We start from the raw sequence: 25,959 nt of genomic DNA, 5'->3' as shown, positions 1-25,959 counted from the left end.
CGCCTGAGCTCAGTCTCCGAGCTCTACCAAGTGGTGCAACCGCCCCTGACAGGAGATAGCACCGCCCACAGGCTCAGTCTCCGAGCTCTACCAAGCGGTGCAATCGCCAGACCCCAAAATTTCGAGAGATAACAGTTTTGAGCTCAGAATTCAAACTAGTTTGAGGCCTATAAATACCCCACACTTTCAGCAATGAAAGGCACCCAAAAAGCACCAAAATCCTGATCTTACTCTGTGATTTTTAGAGCTCAAAAGTGTTGTATGAGTTAAAAGTTCTCCTTCCTCTTTTCTTCCAAGTTTTGATCTGTCAAGAGAGGAAAGAAAATTCTGTAAGCGTTGTCTCCTAAGCCCGTCAAAAGGAGTGAAACTGTAAAAGGGTGATTGGCCTTCACCTATCGAAGAAAGGCCTCTAGTGGACGTCGGTGATGTCATCGGAGGAGGAAGCCAAAAGTGGATGTAGGTCAAGATTGACCGAACCACTCTAAATCTCGGTTTACATTTACTTTGAGCATCTTATCTTTATTGCAAATCTCCTCAGTAGCTTACTACCTTCTACTCATTTACGAACGTGTTTCATAGTTAAGTATTTTCCGAATCGGCGCTAAGATGGAAATCGATTTTATCGTACGAATGCAGTTTTAAACGTCGAAAGTTTTTCGCTGCACTAATTCACCCCCCCCCTCCTTCTTAGTGCTCTCGATCCTAATAGTTGGTATCAGAGCTCGGTATTTCTCATTTCGGATTTACACCCAAGAGAAATGGATCTTCATGGCTTTCAAGAGGGCTTATCGGTTGTTCGTCCACCGTTGTTTAACGGATTGGACTACACTTATTGGAAAACTCGAATGAGAGTTTACTTGATTTCAATGAATTTGGATTTATGAATTATTATTGAAAATGGTTTTCGACTTCCCTCTAAACCGATTAACGAATGGTCGGATTTGGAAAAGAAGTATTTTTCTTTAAACGCAAAGGCTATGAATGCCTTATTTTACGCTTTGAACAAAAATGAGTTCAATCGGATTTCTATGTGCGAAACGGCTTTTGATATTTGGTGAACACTTGAAATCATGCACGAGGGAACTAGTAGAGTCAAAGACTCGAAAGTTAACATTTTATTGCATGGTTTTAAGTTTTTTCGAATGCAACCAAGCGAGACTATAGGCGACATGTACACCCGTTTCACGGATGTCGTCAATAATCTAAGAGTTCTTGGTAAATCTTTTTTGAATTTTGATCTCGTAAGCAAGATCTTAAGATCCCTTCCAAAAAGGTGGGATCCTAAAATAACCGCAATACAAGATATAAAAAATTTAAATGATTTTTCATTAGAAGAATTAATCGGGTCATTAATGACCTATGAAATAACACTTTTGGAACATTTTGAACCCGATGAGCACTTGAACCACCTTCCAAAGAATAGGAAGGATTTGGAACTCTGGACAAATGAATACCACTTGAGCGATGACTCAAGTGATGAGGACAATGATGAACTTAAACTTTGAACACTAAATCTTAATAAGTTTATTAAACATAAATCTAAAATAAACAATGAACTTGAACGAAGGAAGAGGCCAAAGAAGAGGAAGGCAACCAAGGATAAATCAAGAACTTCCAAAGCTAAAACGATGAATTGGGCTTTGACGGGCTTCGACTACAAGGTAAGTAACTCAACTCTCTTGAATTATTTTGAAGTTACTTGAAGTTTTCCATGAGTGCTTAATTTAGATAGTAGGATTAGGAAATAAAAATTTGTTTTTCAAAAATTATATCATGTTTTTCTTTTTAGCATCATTGAAAAATTAAAAATTTGATCATGAAAAGTATATTGCTAAGGTTTCATGCATGTTATGTTTTGAAATGTTGAATGGTGTATGCAACATTAGGAATGATAATTATATGATATGTGATAATGCTTAGGATTAATCCATGCATGTTTATCTTGATGATTTTATGTCATGCATGAGTTTTTGAAGTAAATGTTGATTTGAAACTCTCATTTTAGATTAACATGTTTTTGGTCTAATTGTTTTATGACGAATTAAGATGACATAGTGCATATACATCTATTTATAAATTTCTTAATAGTCTTTTGATAATAGGTGTGATATCATGATGTGTTTGGTCTTGACGGTTTCATGACGAAACTTATGTTTCGATTTTAAATGATGATACATGTTTTCACAAAAAACTTGAATACCCTCACATGAAATCAATTGTATGAAATGGAAATGAATTTTCTATCCTATTGAGATTAATGAATTTATTTTACCAATCTTGTGAATCTCATGAAAATAAACATGATAAATATTTTAAAAATAAATGAGTGTATCATGCATTTGGTCTTAATGATTTCTCTTGAACATATTTTTTGAAATCATACTTGATAATAAATATCAAGATATTAAAAGGATGTTATCATGGAATCATTCTTGATGATTTTTTTTTTACCTTTCCGTCTTAAATGTTGACACTTGTTTAATTAAAGGTAAATGCATGCTTATAAGAAGCAAATCAGATGAATAGAAATTTATAAAAACAAAATGTGATCCTCTATCTTATCGTCTTTTCAATAAATCTACGCTTGTCATGTATGAATTTATTGAATGTGACTTTGAGGATGATTTCGGATTTCACAAATACTTGATTCATACTTATGACATGAGACACATTTTAAATATGAATCATGTTCAATGCTTCAATCATGTTACATCTCCCTTAATTCATTTTGTTCTCCTAGATTTATTTACCAAAGAGGAGAATCTTCCGAATGAATGAAATGATACAAATGAATCACTTATCGATATATCTTTTTGAAATATCTTTTTAATGTGATGTTGATATTTTGAAATGCCTATTGGAATTCATGACATGAGATAATTGAATCCTTGACTTACTCATTATATGGCTTGAAAATAGATGTTTAAAATCTTGCTTGATGAGTTGTTTTATAATATTTGGCCTTTACATCTTGAACTTTCATGCTTATCTTGATTTGACATATAAAGACTAAGGCATGCTTAGATGAAAAAGAATCACTTAAAAAATACTTTTCCCATCTGATCGAGATTAATGATTTCATGATATTTTGTGAATCTCGAAATTGATTTTGATGACTTGATTATGAGTTTCAAGTTAACGATTTGATTTGAATGAGTTTTATCTAAATCATAATCTTGATTTTGCAAAATTGGAATCACAAATAATATCTTTTGGTATTCATGACTTGAATTTGATTGAAACATTGCATGCTTAAATTAATCATTCTCCTATGTTTCAAAAATTCTTTAAATGCCTTGTGTGATGATTGAAAATTAATTTGCTTTATGATGAATCATGAATAATGACTTGATATATGATATTGATATATTTTAATCATGATCTATGGTTGTATAATTCTTTTGCTCTATTAAAAAGATTTGTCAAATGAATCATGTCCTTCTTGAATTTTCTTGATATCATGACATGATTTTGTAATATGCCTTGTATAATGATTAAATTTTTTAGCCATTGATTTCTCCCTTCTTTTCGAAAATGATAAAGAGGGAGTTAGTTTACTAGTCTACATATTTCAAAGGAAGGAAAATTTGCTAGCTCGATCATTTCATTGAAAGAACTTGCTATCATGAATACTACCAATGAATTGCAAATCTTGCAATATAAAGAGAAGCAAAGAATTGCTATCTCGAAAGAAGCAAAAAATGCAAAACTTAGAAAACTTGTAATATAATTGCTCTTGCCATGCTTTGTATCAAAAATAGGTTGATATCCTTAAAAGCATCGTATTAAATTTTTTAGTGTATCGCGATGTATCATATGTATCGCAAATTGAAATTTTTGAGACTCTTATCATATCATGTTTAACAATTGATGTCTTTCATGACATGATTTCTTTGCATTGTTGTCTTGTTTGTATCATGTGATGATTGAAATATTGATGGATGCAAATTCATAGTTTATGTAAAAGTCTAAATCATTGGTTCCTCTCCTTCTTTTCGGCAATGACATAGGGGGAGAAAGATTGCTAGCTCAAGGCAAATGCTGGCTAGCTTGTACTCTTTTCTTCTTTTTGACAAAAACAAAGGGGAGAAAGCTTTTGCTAGTCAGAACATGCAAAGAAAAGCAAAGTGCAATCTTGCACAAGAAGCAAGTGTTGAATTGCCATGATTGAACTTAAGAATCTTGCTATGCTTTTGTGCTTATATGTTATGAAAAGCTAGCTTGTATGTAGGAAAACTTGCATATTGTAAAAATTGCTAGTTTGTAGTCTAAAGAGAAGCAAACAGTTGCTATCTCAAGAAAAGCTAAACATGCTAAACTTGCACTTTGCAACGGAAGCAAAATTGCAAGCTTAAACATCGCAAAGGAAGTAAAAATTTGCTAGCTTGCAACTTGCATATTTCAAGAAGCAAGAGTTGTCTTCTTGAACATCTCTAATTTGCTAGCTTGCATGATGTAGAAGTTGCTATCTCAAAAGAAGCAAAAGTGCTATCTTGTATGTTGTAAAACTTGCATATCTAAAACTTGATAGCTTGAATGTTCTAAGCATGATGTAACACTTGCTAAATTTTCTAGCTTCAAAACTGCATGATGATAAAACTTGATTTTATGTTTTTCATGTAAGAAGTTGAATTAATACTACAAACATAAGAATAGTTGGACTTCTCCTTTTTGTTGATGATAAAGGGGGAGAAGTATGATGTTATGCATAAGTTCATGATTACGTGTTGCAAGTATTCATAATGAATATTGCAATGACTTGAATTCAATTTGAATTCAAGGTTCTATCAATATGGCATATTGATAGGGGGAGTTTGTTTAAACTCTGGGAGTTAAGTTTAACTCTATCATCAAGTGGTTGTTATTATCAAAAAGGGAGAGATTGTTGAATCTCGTATTTTGATGATGAAACCACTTGATATGTGTTTATGTTTTAATTTAGGTTTTGATTGACGTAGGATGCTTCGATCAGGATGAGACAATTAAGTAGGAAAAATCATGTTGTGCCGGAGGAACATGTCAGAAGATTGGACGTCGGGCCGGTGGATCGGTCGACGTATCGACAGAAGGCTTCGGGCCGTGGACTCAGGCATCGGGCCAAGAAGAGAGGGTATTGTGCCAAGGGTATCGGAGTTGTGGAGTCAATTGATCGATTGGGCAATAGGCCGTAGGAAAGGACGATGCGCCGAAGAATCAGACGAAGCATCGAGGGACCAATGACATGCCGGACAACTTGGTTAATTGCTTAGGATTAATTGTATTGATCAAAGTTTTGTTTTACATGTGCAGGATTAACTATGATGGAAGTAAGACATGCAGTAGGAGTTGTGCTGGAGTCAAGACTATGATCACGTTGGGAGTTCGAGAGTTCGACGGAAGTCCGGACAGTCGTCAGAGGTTCTATGGGAACAAATCCGAGAAGTCCAGGAGCTCGTCGGAACTCGCCAAGTGGATCGTCGCAAGTCTAGGAGTTTGCCGAAAGTCCGTAGGAGCATCGCCGAGGGTTCATCGGATGATCGACGGAAGTTCGTCGGAAGCTCGCTGGAAGAAGCGATTGACGCACCGGAGCAAGTTACAGTAAATGTCTTAAGAAATATCGTAGTAGCACGATTATTAAGTTAGAAATGGGAGGTGATCCCATTAACTTAATCTTGGGGCAATTGGGCCCTTAACATACCCAAATTGGACAGAATGGATCAACCTATTCGGACCCAGATTTCTTGGCCAGCGATGGAACCGTTTGGGTCGGCGGTGGCACCGCCTATGGCTCAGTCTCTGAGCTAGGCTAGGCGGTGCAACCGCCCTTGGCAAGTGGTGGAATCGCCTGAGCTCGATCTTCGAGCTCTGCCAAGCGGTGCAACCGCCCCAGTCAAGCGGTGCAACCGCCAGACCCCAAAATTTTGGGAGATGATAGTTTTTAGCTCAGAATTCAAACTGGTTTGGGGCCTATAAATACCCCACCCTTTCAACAATGAAAGGGCACCCAAAAAGCACCAAAATCCTAATCTTACTCTATGATTTTTAGAGCTCAAAGTGTTATATGAGTTAAAAGTTCTCCTTCCTCTTTTCTTCCAAGTTTTGATCTGTCAAGAGAGGTAAGAAAATTCTGTAAGGGTTGTGCCCATCAAAAGGAGTGAAACTATAAAAGGGTGATTGGCCTTCACCTATTGAAGGAAGGCCTCTAGTGGACGTCGGTGACCTCATCGGAGGAGGAAGCCAAAAGTGGATGTAGGTCAAGATTGATCGAACCACTCTAAATCTCAGTTTGCATTTACTTTAAGCATCTTATCTTTACTACAAACCTCCTCAGTAGCTTACTGCCTTCTGCTCATTTACAAATGTGTTTTATAGTTAAGTATTTTCCAAATCGGCGCTAAGACGAAAATCGGTTTTATCGTAAGAACGTAGTTTTAAACGTCGAAAGTTTTCCGTTGCACTAATTCACCCCCCCCCCCCCCCTCTCCTTAGTGCTCTCGATCCTATCAGGTATTAATTGTCTAGATCAAAGTGTGTTTTTACATGTGTAGGATTAACTACAATAGCAAGGCATAAAGCAAAATGAAGTCCCGGAGTCAAGGACGTGATTACGTTGGGAGTTCGAGAGTTCGACGAAAGTTTGGACGTTCGTCGGAAGTTTTGAAGGAACCAACCGAGAAGTCTCAGAGCTTACCAGAGAAGCTCATCGGAACTCGCCAAGAAGATCGTCGTGAAGTCTAGGAGCTTCCTGGGAGTCCGCTGGAACATTACCGAGAGATCGTCGGAAGTTCGCTGGAAGATCATCGGAAGCTCGCCGGAAGAATAGACATAGGGACTTGTTTAGCTTAGTAAATTTCTTAGGATTTTGTAGTTAGTAGGTAATTGGACTTGGATTTGGGCCAACCCAATTACGAGCCAGCTAGGCCCATGTAAGAACTTTGTTGGGCCCAATAAGAGGCCCAAACAGTGCCCCAAGAAATCTCACCATCGTGGCATAGTCTTCGAGATTGTGTCAGGCGATGGTACCGCTAGTCTGGGCGGTTGTACCGCCCCTAGCAGGGTGTTAGGTAGTGGTACCGCCAGTTTGGGCGGTGGTACCGCCTAGGGCAGTGTCAGCCAGATTGACACTGGGCGGTGGTGCCGCCCAACGCAGGCGGTGGTACCGCCCGTGCCCGACAAACCCGGGATGGAAGTGACAACTAAGTGAAAGAAGAGTCGATAAGCAAATTTTGTGGAGGAATTACCTAAAACTTTAGAAGTTTGCGAGGCGATGCTCATTAAATCTCCAACAAGCATCCACCCAGTTCGAACAACAAGAGGCATTTGAGAAACTGGTGCATAGTAAGGATGGTCTTTTCCTTCATCTGGAGGATCCGCAGGAACCAACAGGGATCAACACAACTCAGCTAACCCCACAATAGATCATTAGCGAGTTGAAGCAGCTTGGCGGGTCAAAGTTTCGACTACTGAAAAATAACAGCGGAGAGTAGTTGGGAGCCAAGAGGCGCATTGCAGCTAGAGCAGAAGATTGAAAACTCAATAAAGGCAAGGAGTTGTAGTGTCGGCAAAGGCTTCGACGAGGACGTTGAAGGAATAAGTGGGGGAGAATGTTAGGGAAAAAGTTCTAAACAAGATGTTTGATGTAATACTTATATATGTCCATGTCTTTTTGTTTATTCATGCTTTCACAGCATGTAGAGGAACGATCGAAGGCTTAACAACCCCATTTTAGTTGGGTTTGGTGGCCTTATTAGGCTTGTAAATAAAGGTTGTGTCATGTGGACACTTGTGAGAGATATTCGATCTATAGTGGATCATTTTAACCTTTTGTTGTGCAACTATTCAGAGCTTACAAAGTCTATTCGTAATTTGCATTGTCTATGAAGTGTTTCCTGGTTTGTTTGCTTGTGGATCCCGAAGCGCTTTCTCTAACCCATTTTCTCTTTTGTAGGTCCTAAGGGACCATGGGAGGTTTCAGGGAGGCTAACCTTTGCAGACAGACACGCAAGGGTGCCGCATGACTTAGGCAAAACCAGCTAAGTCTGTGCATGTAGGCGGTGGCACCGCCTAGCTGGCAGTAGCACCGCCAGTTGTCATGGGTGGCAAGCGATAGCACCGCCTAGGTGGTGGTGGCACCGCCAATTATCACGGGTGGCAAGCAGTAGCACCGCCCAGCTAGCGGTGCCACCACCCGCAACTTGCCCCTTATAAACCCCAAGTTGGGGCTAGTGGTAGAACCGACCCCAACTCATTTTGCACTCCTCCAAACAGCTCCAAACCCATTGCTCTCCCTCTAGCAACCCAAAAATCCCCACTTCCCACTAGATCAAGGATCAATCTCCGATATTCTTTTAAAGATCACTAGAAAGGAGAGCTACTAAGGTAATCTCTACACCAAATTGATTCTCTTTTGCATTACTTGTTCTTGCTCCTTATTTGCCTTCATTATTATAGTCTTAATGGGTTCTAGAAGATCCTCTAGGGACAAAGGGAAGATGAGATTAGATGAAAATTATGACTCCATACTTTTCGATTCTAATCAACATGCTCTAAATTTTTCATCCATAGAGTCTAGGCATATTCATAAGGGAAACTATGTTGATTTAGATGAATTAGGTGATTTGGAACCTATTCAATGGCTTATAAATCAAGACATTATCTCAATTTTTCAAATGAGTGAACCTATCTACCCTAGACTTGTTAGGCTATTCTACAACAATTTACATATAGATGAAGAAGAAAGGGTATCTACCTATCTATTAAGACATCATATACCCATTACGGATATATCAATTTGCAACATCATAGGAATTCAGGTAAAAGAAAGAGAGTGTTATTTTAGAGGATAATGGGATGAAGAATCGGTTGAGACTACTTACGTTGATGCCTTAGGAACAATTTTTGGCAATCCTAACTTAACCATTCTTCCAAAAAGCTGCGAACACTTACTACCTTTAAGCACCAAAATACTTCATCACATCTTGATAAGTATCATTCTCCCAAAACAATATCATCATGATGAAGTAAGCCAAATAGAATTAGGTACCATGTATTGGATTATGAAGGGACATAACAATTGTTTTGGTTACCTAATCTAACAAAACATGATTGAACTATCAAAAAGGGATATGATGCTTCCCTATGGTGGCTTAATCACAAGACTACTTCATGCCTATGATATTACTATTCCACCCGACGAAAAAATTATAAAACTAGATAGATTTAGTATCATAAATAAAAACCTACTTCGATAGTTGAGATGTACATTTAGAAATGGTATATGGACTAGATTGCCTAGAAGGACTGATCCCCTACAACCTAAACCAGAACCTGAAACGCTAATTTTTAGAGGTAATCAATCTCCTCCAACTGGTCCATTTGAGGAATCACCTCCAATCGAGTAAGCACCTCCCTCATCTATCGATGACATAGGGACTTGGATGTATCATTTTGAACAACGACAAGACCAACTTGAATAACGCCAAGATCAAATCTTAACTGAGTTGGAGTAAATTCATCAACAGTTTAATATTTTGTTTAGACATTTGAACTTTCCACCACCTGAATAAGCTATGTATGTATTTAAGGAGAAGCGGACACAATTCCTCTTTGTTATGTTGTAATCATATGTTGTTTACCTTAATGTTGTAAACTTAAAATGCTACTTACTTTGATGATCCCAATACTGTGCTTTGATGCCTAAAATGTTACTTACTTTGATAGTAAAATTCTGTGCTAACTACCTTGATGGTTAAATTCTGAACTTACTTTAATGAATATATCACTCTAAGAATTAGGGTTGATATTGTTAGGAAAAGAGTCGGCACTAAGAGAGGGGGGGTGAATTAGTGCAGTGGTAAAAATTACGTCGGTTTAAAACTTCGTTGTGATTAAATTTGTTTCCGACGAAAAACCATTTCGTAAAGGTATTAACTTTAAAAGTGTATAGAAGAGCATAGTGGATGTAAAGTAATTAAAGTGGTTTGCAGTAAAATAAATTGCATAAGAGAAATGCAAACCAGATTTTTATAGTGGTTTAGTCATCATGACCTACATCCACTTCACCGATTCCTCTTCCATCGAGGCAACTGGCATCCACTATCGGTCTTCTTTCAATGGGTGAAGACCAACTACCCTTTTACACCCCTCTTATCCTTTTTATAGGTTTAAGAGACAACCTTTTACAACCCTCTTTTACAAGGTATCCCTCTCACACCTCTATTAGAACTCTCTCTAAGCTTTGGGAGGAGGGAACTAAACTTTCTAAGGTTTACAACTTTAGAATCACAAGGTTTTACTTAATATTTCTTACTTATCCATGTTTGAATATCTGGGGTATTTATAGGCCCTAAATGGATTCAAATTTGGAGCCCAAAATTTAAACCCCCGAATTTTCAGGGTATGGGCGGTACCACCGCCTGTAGCCTGACATTGGGCGGTACCATCGCCCAGACTAGTGGTACCACCACTCAAACAGTCTTAGAGATAGAGTCTGGGTGGTACCACTACCTAGACTGGCGGTACCACCGCCTGACACAGTCTTGGAGACTGTGCCACGATGGTTTCACTTGTTTGGTTATTGTTTGGGCCCTTCTTTTGGCCCAACACAGCCCAAACTTGGCCCAACTGTCCCCTAATTGGGTTGGCCCAATTCTACTCCCTATTATATACTAACTATGAATTTTAAGACATTTACTAAGCTAAACAAAGCCTGTAAGTCTAGGTTTCTTCCAGCGATCTTCCAGCGAACTTCGGACGATCTCTCGGTGATGTTCCGCGGACTCCCGGCAAGCTCTTAGACTTCATGATGATCTTCTTGGTGAGTTTCGATGAGCTTTTTTGGTAAGCTTCGGGACTTCTCGGTCAATTCCGATAGAACTTCCAATGAACATATGGACTTCTGACGAACTCTCGAACTCCCAATGAAATCACGTTCAAGACTCCGGGACTTCATTTTGCTTTATTCCTTGCTATCATAGTTAATCCTGCACATGCAAAAAACACACTTCGATCTAGACAATTAATACTAAGCATGAATCATGTTGTCCAGCATGTCATTAGTTCATCGACGCTTCGTCCGATTCTTTAGCGTATCGTCCTCTCTTATGGCCAATTGCCCAATCGTTGACTCTGCAACTCCGATATCCTTGGTGCAATATCCGCTCTTCTTGGCCCGATGCCCGAATCCATGGCCCGAAGCCTTCTGTCGATACGTTGACCGATCCTCCGGCTCGACGTCCAATCTTCTGACATGTTCCACCGGCTCAACATGATTCTTCCTGCTTTAATTGTCTCATCCTGATTGAAGCATCCTACGTCACTAAAAACACAGATAAAATCAGAAACACTTATCAATTAGTTTCATTATCAAAATACAAGATTCAACAGATATATCTTTTAAATGGATAAATTCCTTAATACATTTAACTGTTGGTATCTATGACTTGGTGTATTATGATCATTTGCGAAGTTAGGAATGTTACTTTATCTGAATGCATGAATTTGATGTATATCTTTTCCGGACTATCTTTCACTTAATGTATTCCTTGAATGGAGCTTTCATGAGTCTATGCCCTATCAAGTTTATTTCATATCCTTGCTCCATCACTTAATGATTTTTGATACATGAAATTAATTTACAAATGCATCTCTCACGGGTTTATCTCTTATGAATTTTTAATAAGAAATGGATTTGATGTGATCATTCATGGAATTTCTTTTATTAGAATTTCTTTTATCCTTCATATGATGATTCTTTCACATGAATTCTTTCTTAATGGAAGAAGAATTTTTATTTTTTTATCAGATGAACACTTGTAAGAATGAGGAGTTGATTTCATATGAATATCTTGATCCTTATGAAAATTGAAGCATGATTTAATAAAACTCTATTATCATTTTTGACTTGATTCAAATCATTTCACAAAGTTCGTTCTTAATAGATTTGCTCCTTAATTTCCTTCTTCATGCAAAGTTTTGATGATAAAAAAGGGGGGAGAAGATGATGGAAGCTATCTCTTTAATATTTATAACTTTTAATCTAAGAACTTTTGAATAATACCATGTCATGAATGCTTAATGCTTGAAATATGATTAGTATACAAATTGAAATGTGGCATTAATTTTTACCACACTTGCATTGTTGAATCGTTCTCCTTTTTATTGATGACAAAGGGAGAGAAATAATATCAAAATATAGTAAATTGATGACAAATGTATGCAATGTATTTCATCATATATACTTGAAATGTTTGCTTGATAAATTTATTTCATAAGATATCTAGAGCTTAACTTGCTATTTTACAAATTGATATCTTGCCATAGAATGATGAATTGCTATCTTTGTCATCTTTCATATTTGAAAATGGATGTCATGCCTTGACATCATTTTAAGAATGTTAGATCATGATAGGAATCATGATGTGTGTATTGATAAGTTTAAATGAACTTAACTTATCAATTTGTTTCTAGAATTCAAAAGCCTTGAATTCAAGAATGTCTTTTCTCAAGTATGGCATATAGATAGGAGGAGTTAAGGTTAACTCTGTCATCAATTGATTGTTATCATAAAAAAAAGGGGAGATTGTTGAATCTCAGATTTTGATGATGAAGTCAATTGTAAATTATTTAATTTAATCTATATATTAAGAAAAGTATGTAAGATTAACTACGATAGCAGTAAGACATAAAGCAGGTATTGTGTCGGAGTCAAGATCAAGATCTCATTGGGAGTTCGAGAGTTCGTTGGAAGTCCGGAAGTTCATCGAAAGTTCTACCGGAACCAATCGAGAAGTCCAAGAGCTTGCCAAAGAATTTTGTCAGAACTCGCCAAGAAGATCGTGGTAAAGTCTAGGAGCCTGCTAGGAGTCCGTCGAAGCATTGTCAAGAGTTCGTCGGATGTTCACTGGAAGTACGTCGGAAGCTCGCTAGAAGAGCAATTGATGCACCGAAATAAGAAGTGCAGTAAACATGTCTTAATTATTGTAGTTAGAGCGTAATTTAAGTTAGGATTGAGAGGTAATCCCACTAACTTAATTAGGGGCCAATTGGGCCCTTAACAAGGCTGAATTGGGCCGAATTGAGCACCCAATTCAGCCCCTGAATTCTTGGATGACAATGGCACCGCCATGGCTAATGGTGGCATCGCCTAAAAAGCAATGCCCCAGGAAATCTAGGCGATGGTATCGTCGGCAGTTATTGCTGCCAGCGGTGGTACCACCCCTGTCAGGCGGTGGTACCGCTAGAGCACAATATCCGAGCTTTGTCAAGTGGTGGTATCGCCAAAGCTCGATCTCCGGGCTCTGTCAAGTGGTGGTACCACCTAGTGTCAGGTGTTAGGCGGTGTTACCACCAAGTAATGGTGGTGGTACCACCAGGACCCCAGAAATCCTGGATTATATATTTTTTTGCTTCATTTTTGAAGCCATTGAGGCCTATAAAAATCCCACCCTTTTCTGCATGAAAGGGCACGAAAAGCATTGAGATATTCTTGAGTTGTTGGGGTGTAAAAGTGTTGTAAACAAGTGCTAGAGTTCTCCTCCTCCCTTTCTAAGTTTTGAGATCATTCAAGAGAGGTGTGAGACTTGTAAGGGTTCTCACCTAAACCTGTGAAAAGGAGAAAGTGCGGTAAAAGAGGTGGTTGGTCTTCACTTATTGAAGGAAGCCGGAGACCTTATCGGAGGAGGAATTCGAAAGTGGATATAGGTCATGTTGACCGAACCACTCTAAATCCAAGTTTGTTTTTTATTTGAGCAATTTACATTACTGCAAATCTCTTTTATCCTCTCTTGCACTTTTACAAAAGCTTTCAAGTTCATAATCTCTCCAAAATGGATTGAATCGAAAATATTTTCATCCAAATTAGTTTTAATCGAAACGAACATTTTTTCGAAATCGCAAAAGTTTTCCGTTGCACTAATTCACTCCCCCCCTCTTAGAGCCACTCTTGATCCTAACAGGGGGGGGCGGTTGGGTGAATTAGTGCAGTAGATAAAATCATGTGTTTGAAAATATTCGTATATTAAAATTTGATTTCGACAAAAACTACTCGAAAGCATGTTTGTTTGTAAGGGTAGCGAAAGCAAAGTAAGGAGGAAGTAAAGCAGTTTGCAATAAAGATAAATAGCAAAACAGAAATGCAAACCATTTTATAGTAGTTCGATCGTCGTGACCTACATCCACTCCACCGATTCCTCTTCCGTCGAGGCCATCGGCATCCAGTAATGATCTTCCTTCAATGGGCAAAGATCAACTACCCTTACAACTCGATTCTCCTTTTGACAAGTTCAAGAGAGAACCTTTACAACCCCTTTTTACAAAGCTTCCCTCACATTCTCCTTTAGAATGGTCTCTAAACTTTAGGAGGAGAGACTCTATACTTTACAAGGGTTTTCAACTTTTGAAACATAGAGTTTTTGTTCACCTTTCTTACTACTCCATAGAGGAATAGCTAGGGTATTTAGAGACCCCAAATGGCTTCAAACTTGGAGCCAAAATTTAAATCATCGAGATTTCAGGGTATAGATAGTACCACCGCCTGTAGCCTGACACTAGGTAGTACCATCGCCCAATCTGGCGGTACCATCACCTAGAAAACTGTGTTTGGGTGGTACAACTGTTTGACAGCCTCAGAGACTGGGTTTTTCGAGTTTTCCAACTCACAGGCGGTTCTACCGCTTGTTCTATCGATGCCACCACTTGACCCAACTTTTGGGTCACTAAATGGGCCTCCCAATGAGCCCAAGTCAGTCCCAATTAAGGCCCAATTTGTTGAATCTCATATTTTGATGATAAAACCAATTGATAGTATTTATGATTTGATCTGCATTTTGAGTGACGCAGGATGCTTCGATCAGGATGAGACAATTAAAGTAGGAAGAATCATGTTGGGCCGGAGGAAAATATGTTAGAAGATTGGACGTCGGGCCGGAGGATCGGTCGACATATCGACAGAAGGCTTCGGGCCATGGATTCGGCCATCAAGTCAAGAAGAGTAGATATTGCACCAAGGATATCGAAGTTGCGGAGTCAACTGACCGATTGGGCAATAGGCCGTAAGAGAGGATGATGCGCCGAAGAATCGGACGAAGCGTCGAGAGACCAATGACATGCCGGACAACATGATTAATGCTTAGTATTAATTATCTAGATCAAAGTATGTTTTTCATGTGCAGGATTAACTACAATAGCAAGACATGAAGCAAAATGAAGTCTTGGAGTCAAGAATGTGATTTCGTTCGAAGTTCGAGAGTTCGTCGGAACGCTGGACGTTTGTCGGAAGTTCTGTCAGAACCAGCCGAAAAGTCTCAGAGCTTGCCAGAGAAGCTAGTCAGAACACACCAAGAAGATCATCGTGAAGTCTAGGAGCTTGCCGGGAGTCCGCTGGAATATTGCCAAGAGATCGTCGGAAGTTCGCCGGAAGCTCGCCGGAAGAAACCAAGACTTACGGACTTGGTTAGCTTAGAATATGTCTTAGGAATTATAGTTAGCACGTAATTAGGATTGGATTTGGGCCAACCCAATTAAGGGCCAGTTGGGCCCATGTAAGAACTGTGTTAGGCCTAATGAAATAGCCCAAACAGTGCCCCAAGAGGTGACACCGTCGTGGCACAGTCTCCGAGACTGTGTTAGGCGGTTGTACCACTGTTCTAGGTAGTGGTGCCACCCAAACACAGCCTCCAAGAGGCTACAGGTCGTGGTACTGCCAGTTTGGGCAATGGTACTGCCCGGTTTCAAGCAGTGGTACCGCCAGACTGCGTGGTGGTACCGCCTAGTACAGTGTCAGACTGACACTAGCGGTGGTACCGCCCGGACCCAGCAAACCTGGGATGAGATGTTTTTAGGCTCCAAGTTTGAATCAACTTGAAGCCTATAAATACCCCTCTCATCCTTGGTTAAAGCACAAGCACAGAGAGTTTAAAAGTGAAGAAATGCTATTGCAATCACTTGAGAAATCCCTCCTCTAGATCTAAGTTTAGAATTGTGTTTAGAGAGGAGTGTGTATGCTTGTAAGGGTTGTCTCCTAAACCTAGTAAAAGGAGAAGAGGGGTGTAAGAAGGAGGTTGATCTTCGCCTATTAAAGGAAGATCGATAGTGGATGTCGGTGGCCTCGACGGAAGATGAATCGGCGAAGTGGATGTAGGTCACGACGATCGAACCACTCTAAAATCTGGTTTGCATTTTACTTTAAGCAATTTATCTTTACTGCAAACCTCTTTAATAGCTTACTGCCTTCAATACATTTACGAACACGTGTTTCAAGTTAAGCATTTCCGAGTTCGGCTTTTATCGTATGAAAAGTTTTTGGAACTGACGTAACTTTTACTGCTGCACTAATTCACCCCCCCTCTTAGTGCCGCTCTTGATCCTAACACAATTAGCCTCTAATTGAGTTAGCATGATTACACTAAAGGCCAACTCAATTAGCCCCTTAAACTACTTCGATCTTAGACAAATGATTGCAAAGCATGAATCCTTTGTTTGACATGTCATTGGTTTATCCGGTGCTCATCCGATCCTTCGGCCATCATTCTCTCCTTCGTTGTATTGCCCAATTGACATATTGACTCCAGCAACTTCTGATCTCCATGGCGCAACGTCTGATCCTTCGATCCGATGCCCGAATTCACAGCATGAGCCTTCTGTCGACACATCGATCGATCCTCTGGCCCGACGTCTAATCTTCTAACGTATTCACTCCGGCCCAATGTTTGATTCCTCCTGCTTTAATCAATTTATCTCTCATTGATCGAAGCTAGTCCTACATTACTCAAAACATAGATTAGATCACAAACTCATCAATTGATTTCATCATCAAAATCCGAGATTCAACATAGAAGAGTGAGGGATATATACTATAGGGAATCAAGTGTTTGTTGATACTGTATTAAATCCATAGTAGGACAAACATCATGTACTTTAAGCGACTTAGTGGAGGAAAGTGGGATGACAACTTCTTCGGTGTTTTGCATATTCATCTTTGATAATAGATCTTAAATGTACCTCTTTTAATAGAGGAAAAAAGCTAGTGGATGTGAATATGACATCTAAACCTAGAAAATAGTTTGGTGGCCCAAGATCTTTAATAGAGAATTGATCCATCAATTGTTTAAGAAATTATTTGATCTCAAGAGAGGAGTTGTATGTGATGATGATGTCATCCATATATGCTAGTAAGTATATGGTGCGTCTCTTTTGTATGTGATGATGATGTCAAGAGAGGAATTGTGATGGTGATGTCAAGAGAGGAATTGTATGTGATGACGATGTCATCCATGTAGACTAGTAAGTATATGGTATGTCCCTTTTGTTGGAGGGATCGACAAGGATCGATGATGGGAAGGATGGTGTGATCACACCCCTTGCAGTGGCGACATCGCACCCCAACAAGGAGGCTTCCCATGGTCAGCAACGTCCTCCCTCGCCTCTCTACGGTTGGTGGTTCTATGCAAAGGGACTTCCCTCTGCTCTTTGTGGAATAGAGGATGTTGAATCTTGGATTTTGATGATGAAATTAATTGTAAATTGTTTGATCTAATCCATATGTTGAGAAAAGTGAGCAGGATTAACTACGATAGCAGTAAGACATAGAGTAGGTGTTGTGCTAGAGTCAAGATCGAGACTTCGTTGGGAGTTTGAGAGGTCATTGGAAGTCCGAACATTCATCAGAAATTCTGCTAGAATTGACCGAGAAGTCCAGGAGCTTGCCAAAGAAGCTCATCGGAACTAGCCAAGAAGATCGTCGTAAAGTCCAAGAGCTTGCCGGGAGTCCGCCGGAACTTTGCCAAGAGATCATCGGAAGTACGCCGGAAGATCGCTGGAAGCTTGCTAGAAGAACAATTAACGTACCGGAACAATAGTGCTTTGTTAAATGTCTTAGTAATTGTAGTTAGATTGTAAGTTGAGTTAGGATTGGGAGATAATCCCACTAACTCAGTTAGGGGTCAATTGGGCCCTTAATAGGGCTGAATTGGGTCAGATTAAATAGCTCATTCAGCACCTAAAACCATGGTCGGTGATGGCACCGCTAGGGTCGACGGTGGCACTGCTAGGATCGATGGTGGCACCGCCTGGTGATCCAGTCTTCTAGGTGGTTTGAGCGGTAGTACTGTCAGTAGTTAATACTGCCAGCGGTGGTACTATTGGGAAATCATGGGGGGCGACATCATATGCGTAGCGGAAGAACAAGAAAACAAAAATCCCCGATTCCCAAAAAGATGTTCGTCGTCGTGAGAAGATTGGTGCGCAAAAATTCTGCAAAACACAAAACTGCGTATAGAGATTGTGTTACCTAGGGAGATCGTATATCCTTGTTTCCTTGCAGATCCTTAGGAGAGGGTGAAGGAGGTCAAGCGTCCTCCTCTCTAGCGGTGATCCACACAGTAGGGTTGCGACGACGCTCCTCAAAACTTCAGGCCTACTCTGAGGTGGAGAGGGAGAGGAGAATAGGAAGGGCAACCAAAGATTCTAGCCTATGAGGCTGTGAATCCCTCCTATTTATAGAGCCCGTGTTAAACCCTAATGGGTCCTTCCCTAGTGGGTATTGGATCTGCATCCAATAAGACAAGGGCTCCGTCGGATATCTCATATCCGAACCTCTACTCATCACAATGCCTACCATATGTGTGTGACCCTCTAGGCCCAATATCGAGCTGGCCGTGAGTCATACCTGTTAGAACTCCTTCTAACTTAGTGAATTATTATCTCTGTAATAATTCACTCGACTCATCGACTACGGACGTACTAGGCCACTACGCCGTAGTCCCCAGACGATACAGGGGAATCCAATCCATTGGACCTGTTTGTCCTCAGTTACCATGTACCTATAGTCCCTCATCCATCTAATATCTTAGAGACTGTATATCGACCATGGTGTTGTCAGACCCATACGGTGTCTACTCAAGTCTCGCTCTAATCGAATTCTCCCGGAGAACTCTTTCTCTCTCAACCCGAATGACCCTGGCCAGGGATTTGTCTGAGCAAGAACACATGGGATATTCCTCTCATAACGCCGAGAGTGGATGATCCTCTGTCGACACTCAATAGCCCTCGTAAGGTCGACTACCACTCCCAATGACCAGCTGTACTAGATTTGTGACAGCCAAACCTATAAGTCTGGTATCAAAGAGTGGAGCACTCATACAGGACATCCTTGGTGTCTCAAGTCTAAGGACCAGATACACCACTAGGACTACGGAATCGCTGTTTGACAATAAGGCATCATCAACCATCCAGCATTCCGTAAGCGGATCAATCAGTGAACTCATTCTCTAATGAGCACCTGTATTGTATCCCTAGTGTCCCTACACGAGCAGCTATGAGACCAGCTGCATCCATCATATGGACGGGTATACAGCACACCATAGTTGTCGCAATATAAGGAAGTCGACTTCTCGCTATTCGGAACGACTCCCAAATCTGTGATGAACATCTTCACCCAGACTCCCTCCTTTGCTGCATCTGATGCAGCAATGTACTCCGCCTCTATGGTCGAGTCAGCAGTGGTATCTTGCTTGGAACTCTTCCAGCACACTGCTCCTCCATTCAAGGTGTACACATACCCTGAATTCGACTTGCTATCATCGACATCAGACTGAAAACTTGAGTCAATGTAGCCTTCAACCTTAAGGCTATTACCTCCATATACAAGTAAAAGATCCTTAGTCCTTCTCAAGTACTTGAGGATACACTTTACTGCTTTCCAGTGCTCCAAGCCTGGATCCGCCTAATACCTGCTCGTGACACTCAGAGCATGCGCTATATCAGGCCTAGTACATAGCATGGCATACATGATAGACCCTATTGCTGAGGCATAAGGTATCATATCCATGTTCGCCCTTTCTTCTGGAGTCTTTGGGGACATACTCGTAGAAAGCGATATCCCATGTCGCATCGGTATGAGACCTATCTTGGAATTTTCCATGCCAAACCTTTTGATAATGGTTTCTATGTACTTGGACTGGGACAAGCCAAGTATCCTCTTGGATCTATCTCTATAGATTCTAATCCCCAAAATATAGGATGCTTCCCCTAAGTCCTTTATGGAGAAGTGTCTCGATAACCATGTCTTTACTGTGGATAGCATTCCTACGTCATTCCCAATGATGAGGATGTCATCCACATATAACACCAAAAAGGTGATAGTGCTCCCACTTATCTTCCTGTATACACAAGGCTCATCTTCGTTCTTAACGAAGTCATAAGATATGATTGACTTATCAAATCTTATGTTCTAACTTCGGGAAGCTTGCTTTAGTCCATAAATGGATTTAAGCAACCTACACACCTTATCTGGGCAGTTCTTGGACACGAATCCCTCAGGTTGCATCATATACACCTCCTCCTCGAGGTTCCCATTGAGGAATGCGGTTTTCACATCCATCTGCCAGATCTCATAATCATAGTGTGCTGCAATAGCCAATAGAATTCTGATGGATTTTAGCATTGCTACGGGTGAGAAGGTTTCGTCGTAGTCAACACCTTGCCTTTGACGATACCCTTTAGCCACTAGCCTTGCTTTATAGGTCTCTACCTTTCATCTACTCCGATCTTTTTCTTAAAGATCCATTTCCAACCGATGGGTACAATACCTTCGGGCGCATCAACTAGGTTCCAAACCTTATTGGAGTACATAGAATCCATCTCAGAATTCATGGCTTCTTTACACTTCCCGGAGTCTATACTCATAATAGCCTCCTCGTAGGTCTGAGGATCAATATCCTCTACATCCTCTTCTCTAATATGTCCCACATATCTCTCAGGAGGATGGGATACTCTATAAGACCTGCGTAAAGTTGATACTTGTGTATTAGGTACCTGAACAGACTCGGGCTGTAGAGTGGTACTTGAGCTTGGTTCTCCAACCTCGCTCAATTCTATCATTCTCCCACTGTCTCCGTCAAGAATGTGTTCCTTCTCAAGGAACACTGCTCTCTTAGCTACAAAGACCTTTTGGTCCTCGAGATGATAGAAGTAATACTCACAAGTTTCCTTGGGGTATCCCACAAATATGCATCGCTCTGTCCTTGATTCTAACTTATCGGGGTTGTGTCTTTTAACATGGGCAGGGCAGCCCCAAATCTTAACAACCTTAAGATCAGACTTCTTCCCTTTCCATATCTCATATGGTGTAGACACTACCGACTTAGTTGGAACTCTATTCAGAAGGTAAGCTGTGGTTTCTAGGGCATATCCCCAGAATGAGATGGGTAGGTCAGCGAAACTCATCATGGACCGTACCATATCTAATAATGTACGATTTCTCCTTTCAGAGACACCATTGAGCTGAGGTGTATAAGGAGGTGTCCATTAGGATAATATCCCATGGTCCTTGAGGAACTGAGTAAACTCTGTACTTAAGTATTCACCTCCTCGATCTGATCGAAGAGTTTTGATACTCTTTCCAGTCTGGTTCTCCACCTCATTCTTATACTCTCTGAATTTCTCAAAGGCCTCGGACTTGTACTTCATTAAGTACACATATCCATACCTTGAGAAATCATCAGTAAATGTAATGAAGTAGGAGTAACCTCTAATGGCATGAGTTGACATGGGTCCACATACATCACTATGTATGAGTTCCAACAACTCATTGGCTCTCTCTCCAGTTCTACTAAACGGAGATTTGGTCAGTTTTCCACGAATTCAAGGCTCACAAGTTGCATATGACACATAGTCGAATGGATCTAGATATCCATCAATTAGCAACTTTTGAATCCTTCTTTCATGGATGTGACCTAGCCTACAATGCCACAGGTATGCACTATTCAACTCATCTCGTTTCCTTTTGGACACATTTACATTCATGATATGTGGAGTGGTGTCTAACATAAATAAACCATTATGCAATGTTCCTTTCGCGATGATCTTATCATCTAATAATATCGAACAACCATTGTTCTCAAAAACAAATTTATATCCACTAACTGTTAAACATGAAATGGAGATAATGTTTTTGATAATAGAAGGAACAAAATAACATGCATCTAATGCAATAAAAGCTCCACTAGGCAGATGTAGGGCGACCTCGCCAATAGCTAATACAGCAGCAACTTTTGCTCCATTACCCATCTTGAGGTCCATCTCGCCTCTCTCTAGTCTCCTAGGCCTTGCCAGAACCTGCAACAAATTACATATATGATAAGCACTACCGGTATCCAATACCCATGTGTTATCATAAGAGTCTGACAAATGGAGATTGATCATGAATGTACCTGAAGCTTCATCAAGCTTTTGTTTCGCCCTTTCTGCAAGGTACTCTTTGCAGTTTCTCTTCCAATGCCCATCTTTACCATAGTGGAAGCACTGGCCTTTGTCCTTTGCTGGGTCTTTCTTAGCAACCTTTGCTTTACCTTGTTTGCCCTTGCCCTTTCCCTTCTTAAGGGACCTTTCTGCTTTCCTTTTCTTTCTGGTCTCACCAGTGTAGAGAACTGGCTTCTCTTTCTTAATAGTACTCTCTGCCTCCCTCAACATATTGAGGAGCTTTGGGAGAGTCACCTCAAGCTTGTTCATATTAAAATTCATTATGAACTGTGAAAAGGAATCTGGTAGGGACTGAAGCACAATGTCCACACACAAGTTATCCTCTAGGACCATTCCTAGACCTGTGAGTTTCTCTATCCACTCAATCATCTTTAGGACATGGTTCTGAACCGGTGTCCCCTCAGTCATCCTAGCGCGAAAAAGGCTCTTGGATATCTCATATCGTTGAGTCCTTCCCTGTTCCTCAAACAATTTGCAGACATGTAGGAGAATGGATCTAGCATCCATCTTTTCATGTTGTCTCTGTAACTCTGGAGTCATAGAGCCCAACATATAGCACTGAGCAAGAGTGGAGTCATCAATGTACTTCACGTAGCGAGCGATCTCATCCTTGCTTGCCCCTTCTTCGGGCGTAGGCATCACTGTATCAAGGACGTACACGATTTTCTCCGTTGTGAGAACAATTCTCAAGTTACGGAGCCAATCCATATAATTTGGACCAGTGAGGCGGTTGACATCAAGTATGCCACGTAAGGGATTTGAAAGCGACATTTTCTGAAAATAAAGATGTAGCAGAAATGAATAACATGCAGATTTTGCAAGAAATAAACTATCAAGATATGGACTTCTATCTTAATATGCTTCCACTATTTTACTAACGAGTCACGCGACACCCTCAGCACGTGAAACGGAAGTCTCCGGCAGACTTCTAGTGGGGATCAGGATCCAATCAGCGTCTTAGTGTAACCTCGAGGGACTCGACCAATCACACTAAGCCTAAAAGGTAGGCAACTCTTGCCGATCACAACTCCTTATGATTCCCGTCCTGTTCGGCCTCCGAATCACCATGGCCTCGAGGGACTTGACCAACCATGATGCTCGGTTAAGTCAACACCTTCGTTACAAGATGAGTCTGATTTGATGATATACCCTCGAGGGACTCGACCAAGCATACCATGCCCTCAGGTCACCGGTGACATCTCTATGTCGTAAGCAAGATAGCGAATCGCGATATAGGTGAGTCTCGAGGGACTCGACCAACTCAACCTACACCGGGAATCGGTTCCTACTCATAACGATGGAAGACCACGTGGGTCAATCTAATTGCCTCACGTTTACCGACTTAATATTATCGAGAGATGTTTCTATAATTTGGTCTCCTAATATGACATGTCACACATATACATATTTAATATATATCTACATCGCATGCAAATATATATATACATATCTAGTATGTGTATAAGCAATCACATCAGATGATCATGGACAACAACCTAATATGATTAGGCCCGAGCCAGTAGGCCTAATCACTCACATCAAGATCTATGTGTGCAACGGTGCATCTCCATGCCCTGTGATCGTCCATCTTGTCCTCGTCGATTCCGTCGACATCTTGATGCATCTCCATACATCACGATCGTCCGTCTCGTGGGTCCTGCTATCGCATCCACGCTCCCGCTGCGCCTCCTCATGTGATTACAACTTAATCATAGGCATGCAGGCCCGACAATAAACGAGAAATATAATGGAGGTTCGCAGACCTCAAGAATAATAATCACAAGTACACACATCACACGGTCCATGATCATCCGTGCACACATCATACATCACATGTATAAATAATCATCATCATGTAGGACTACTAGATAATAATAAAAAATAATAATCAACTAAACCTTTTAATTAATTAATATTTTTCTGAAATCAGGGACATGTAGGGAATTTCTCAATTCCTAAGGGTATTTTCATAATTTGGACAAAAAGATAGAAACTGGAATTTCTCAAATTCCGAGGGGCAAAACTATCTTTTGCCCAGAAAACCCTAATACCCTTTCCCCTTTTCGCTGCTGCCGCCGCCGCCACCCTGCCGGCGGCGGCCTATGCGGCGGGGCGAGGGCACTGCCCTCGCCTGCAGGCGGCACGCCCGTTGGCGGCGATGCCGTTGCGGGTGGGCTCCCCATTCGGGTGCCTCTGCCTCCGCAGGCAGAGCTGTCCCGCCGGGCCGCCGCCCCTGTGGGGGGGGTTTCGCCCGCGGGAGAAGCGGCGGCAGGCGCCGCTGCCCGTGGGCTGCTAGCCCCGCCGGTAGCAAGCCTGCTGCAAGCAGGCCGCCGGCCGGCTGCTGCAGACGCAGCCCTTGTGATGCCCGCCTTCGGCTATGCTTCACACACGTAGATCGAGGGAAGCAACTGTTGCTGCCCTTTCTCGCTTTTGCGTCAACGATTTTGACGTCAATATTCTTCCTAAACACAACACACACAATTCAAAACCAATCATTCGCACGAACAACCTGGCTCTGATACCACTGTTGGGAAATCATGGGGGGCGACATCATATGCGCAGTGGAAGAACAAGAAAACAAAAATCCCCGATTCCCAAAAAGATGTTCGTCGTCGTGCGAAGATTGGTACGCAAAAATTTCGCAAAACACAAAACTGCATATAGAGATTGTGTTACCTAGGGAGATCGTATATCCCTATTTCCTTGCAGATCCTTAGGAGAGGGTGAAGGAGGTCAAGAGTCCTCCTCTCTAGCGGTGATCCACACAGCAGGGTTGCGACGACGCTCCTCAAAACTCCAGGCCTACTCTGAGGTGGAGAGGGAGAGGAGAATAGGAAGGGCAAGCCAAGACTCTAGCCTATGAGGCTGTGAATCCCTCCTATTTATAGAGATCCCGTGTCAAACCCTAATGGGTCTTTCCCTAGTGGGTATTGGATCTGCATACAATAAGACAAGGGCTCCGTCGGATATCTCATATCCGAACCTCTACTCATCGCAATGCCTACCATATGTGTGTGACCCTCTAGGCCCAATATCGAGCTGGCCGTGAGTCATACCTGTCAGAACTCCTTCTAACTCAGTGAATTATTATCTCTGTAATAATTCACTCGACTCATCGACTACGGACGTACTAGGTAACTACGCCGTAGTCCCCAGACGATACAGGGGAATCCAATCCATTGAACCTGTCTGTTCTCAGTTACCATGTACCTATAGTCCCTCATCCATCTAATATCCCAGAGACCGTATATCGAGCATGGTGCTGTCAGACCCATACGGTTTCTACTCAAGTCTCGCTCTAATCGGATTCTCCCGGAGAACTCTTTCTCTTTCAACCCGAATGACCCTGGCTAGGGATTTGTCTGAGTAAGAACACATGGGATATTCCTCTCATGACGTCGAGAGTGGATGATCCTCTGTCGACACTCAATAGCCCTCGTAAGGTCGACTACCACTCCCAATGACCAGTTGTACTAGATCTGGGATAGCCAAACCTATAAGTCTGGTATCAAAGAGTGGAGCACTCATACAGGACATCCTTGGTGTCTAAAGTCTAAGGACCAGATACACCACTAGGACTACGGAATCGCTGTCTGACAATAAGGCATCATCAACCATCCAGCATTCCGTAAGCGGATCAATCAGTGAACTCATTCTCCAATGAGCACTTGTACTGTATCCCTAGTGTCCCTACACGAGCAACTATGAGACCAGCTGCATCCA

This window comes from Musa acuminata, chromosome BXJ1-7 (genome assembly GCF_036884655.1).
Source record: "Musa acuminata AAA Group cultivar baxijiao chromosome BXJ1-7, Cavendish_Baxijiao_AAA, whole genome shotgun sequence".
Lineage (NCBI taxonomy): Eukaryota > Viridiplantae > Streptophyta > Magnoliopsida > Zingiberales > Musaceae > Musa > Musa acuminata.
The sequence above is the reverse complement of the archived record's forward strand: the minus strand, read 5'-3'. Positions refer to the sequence as shown.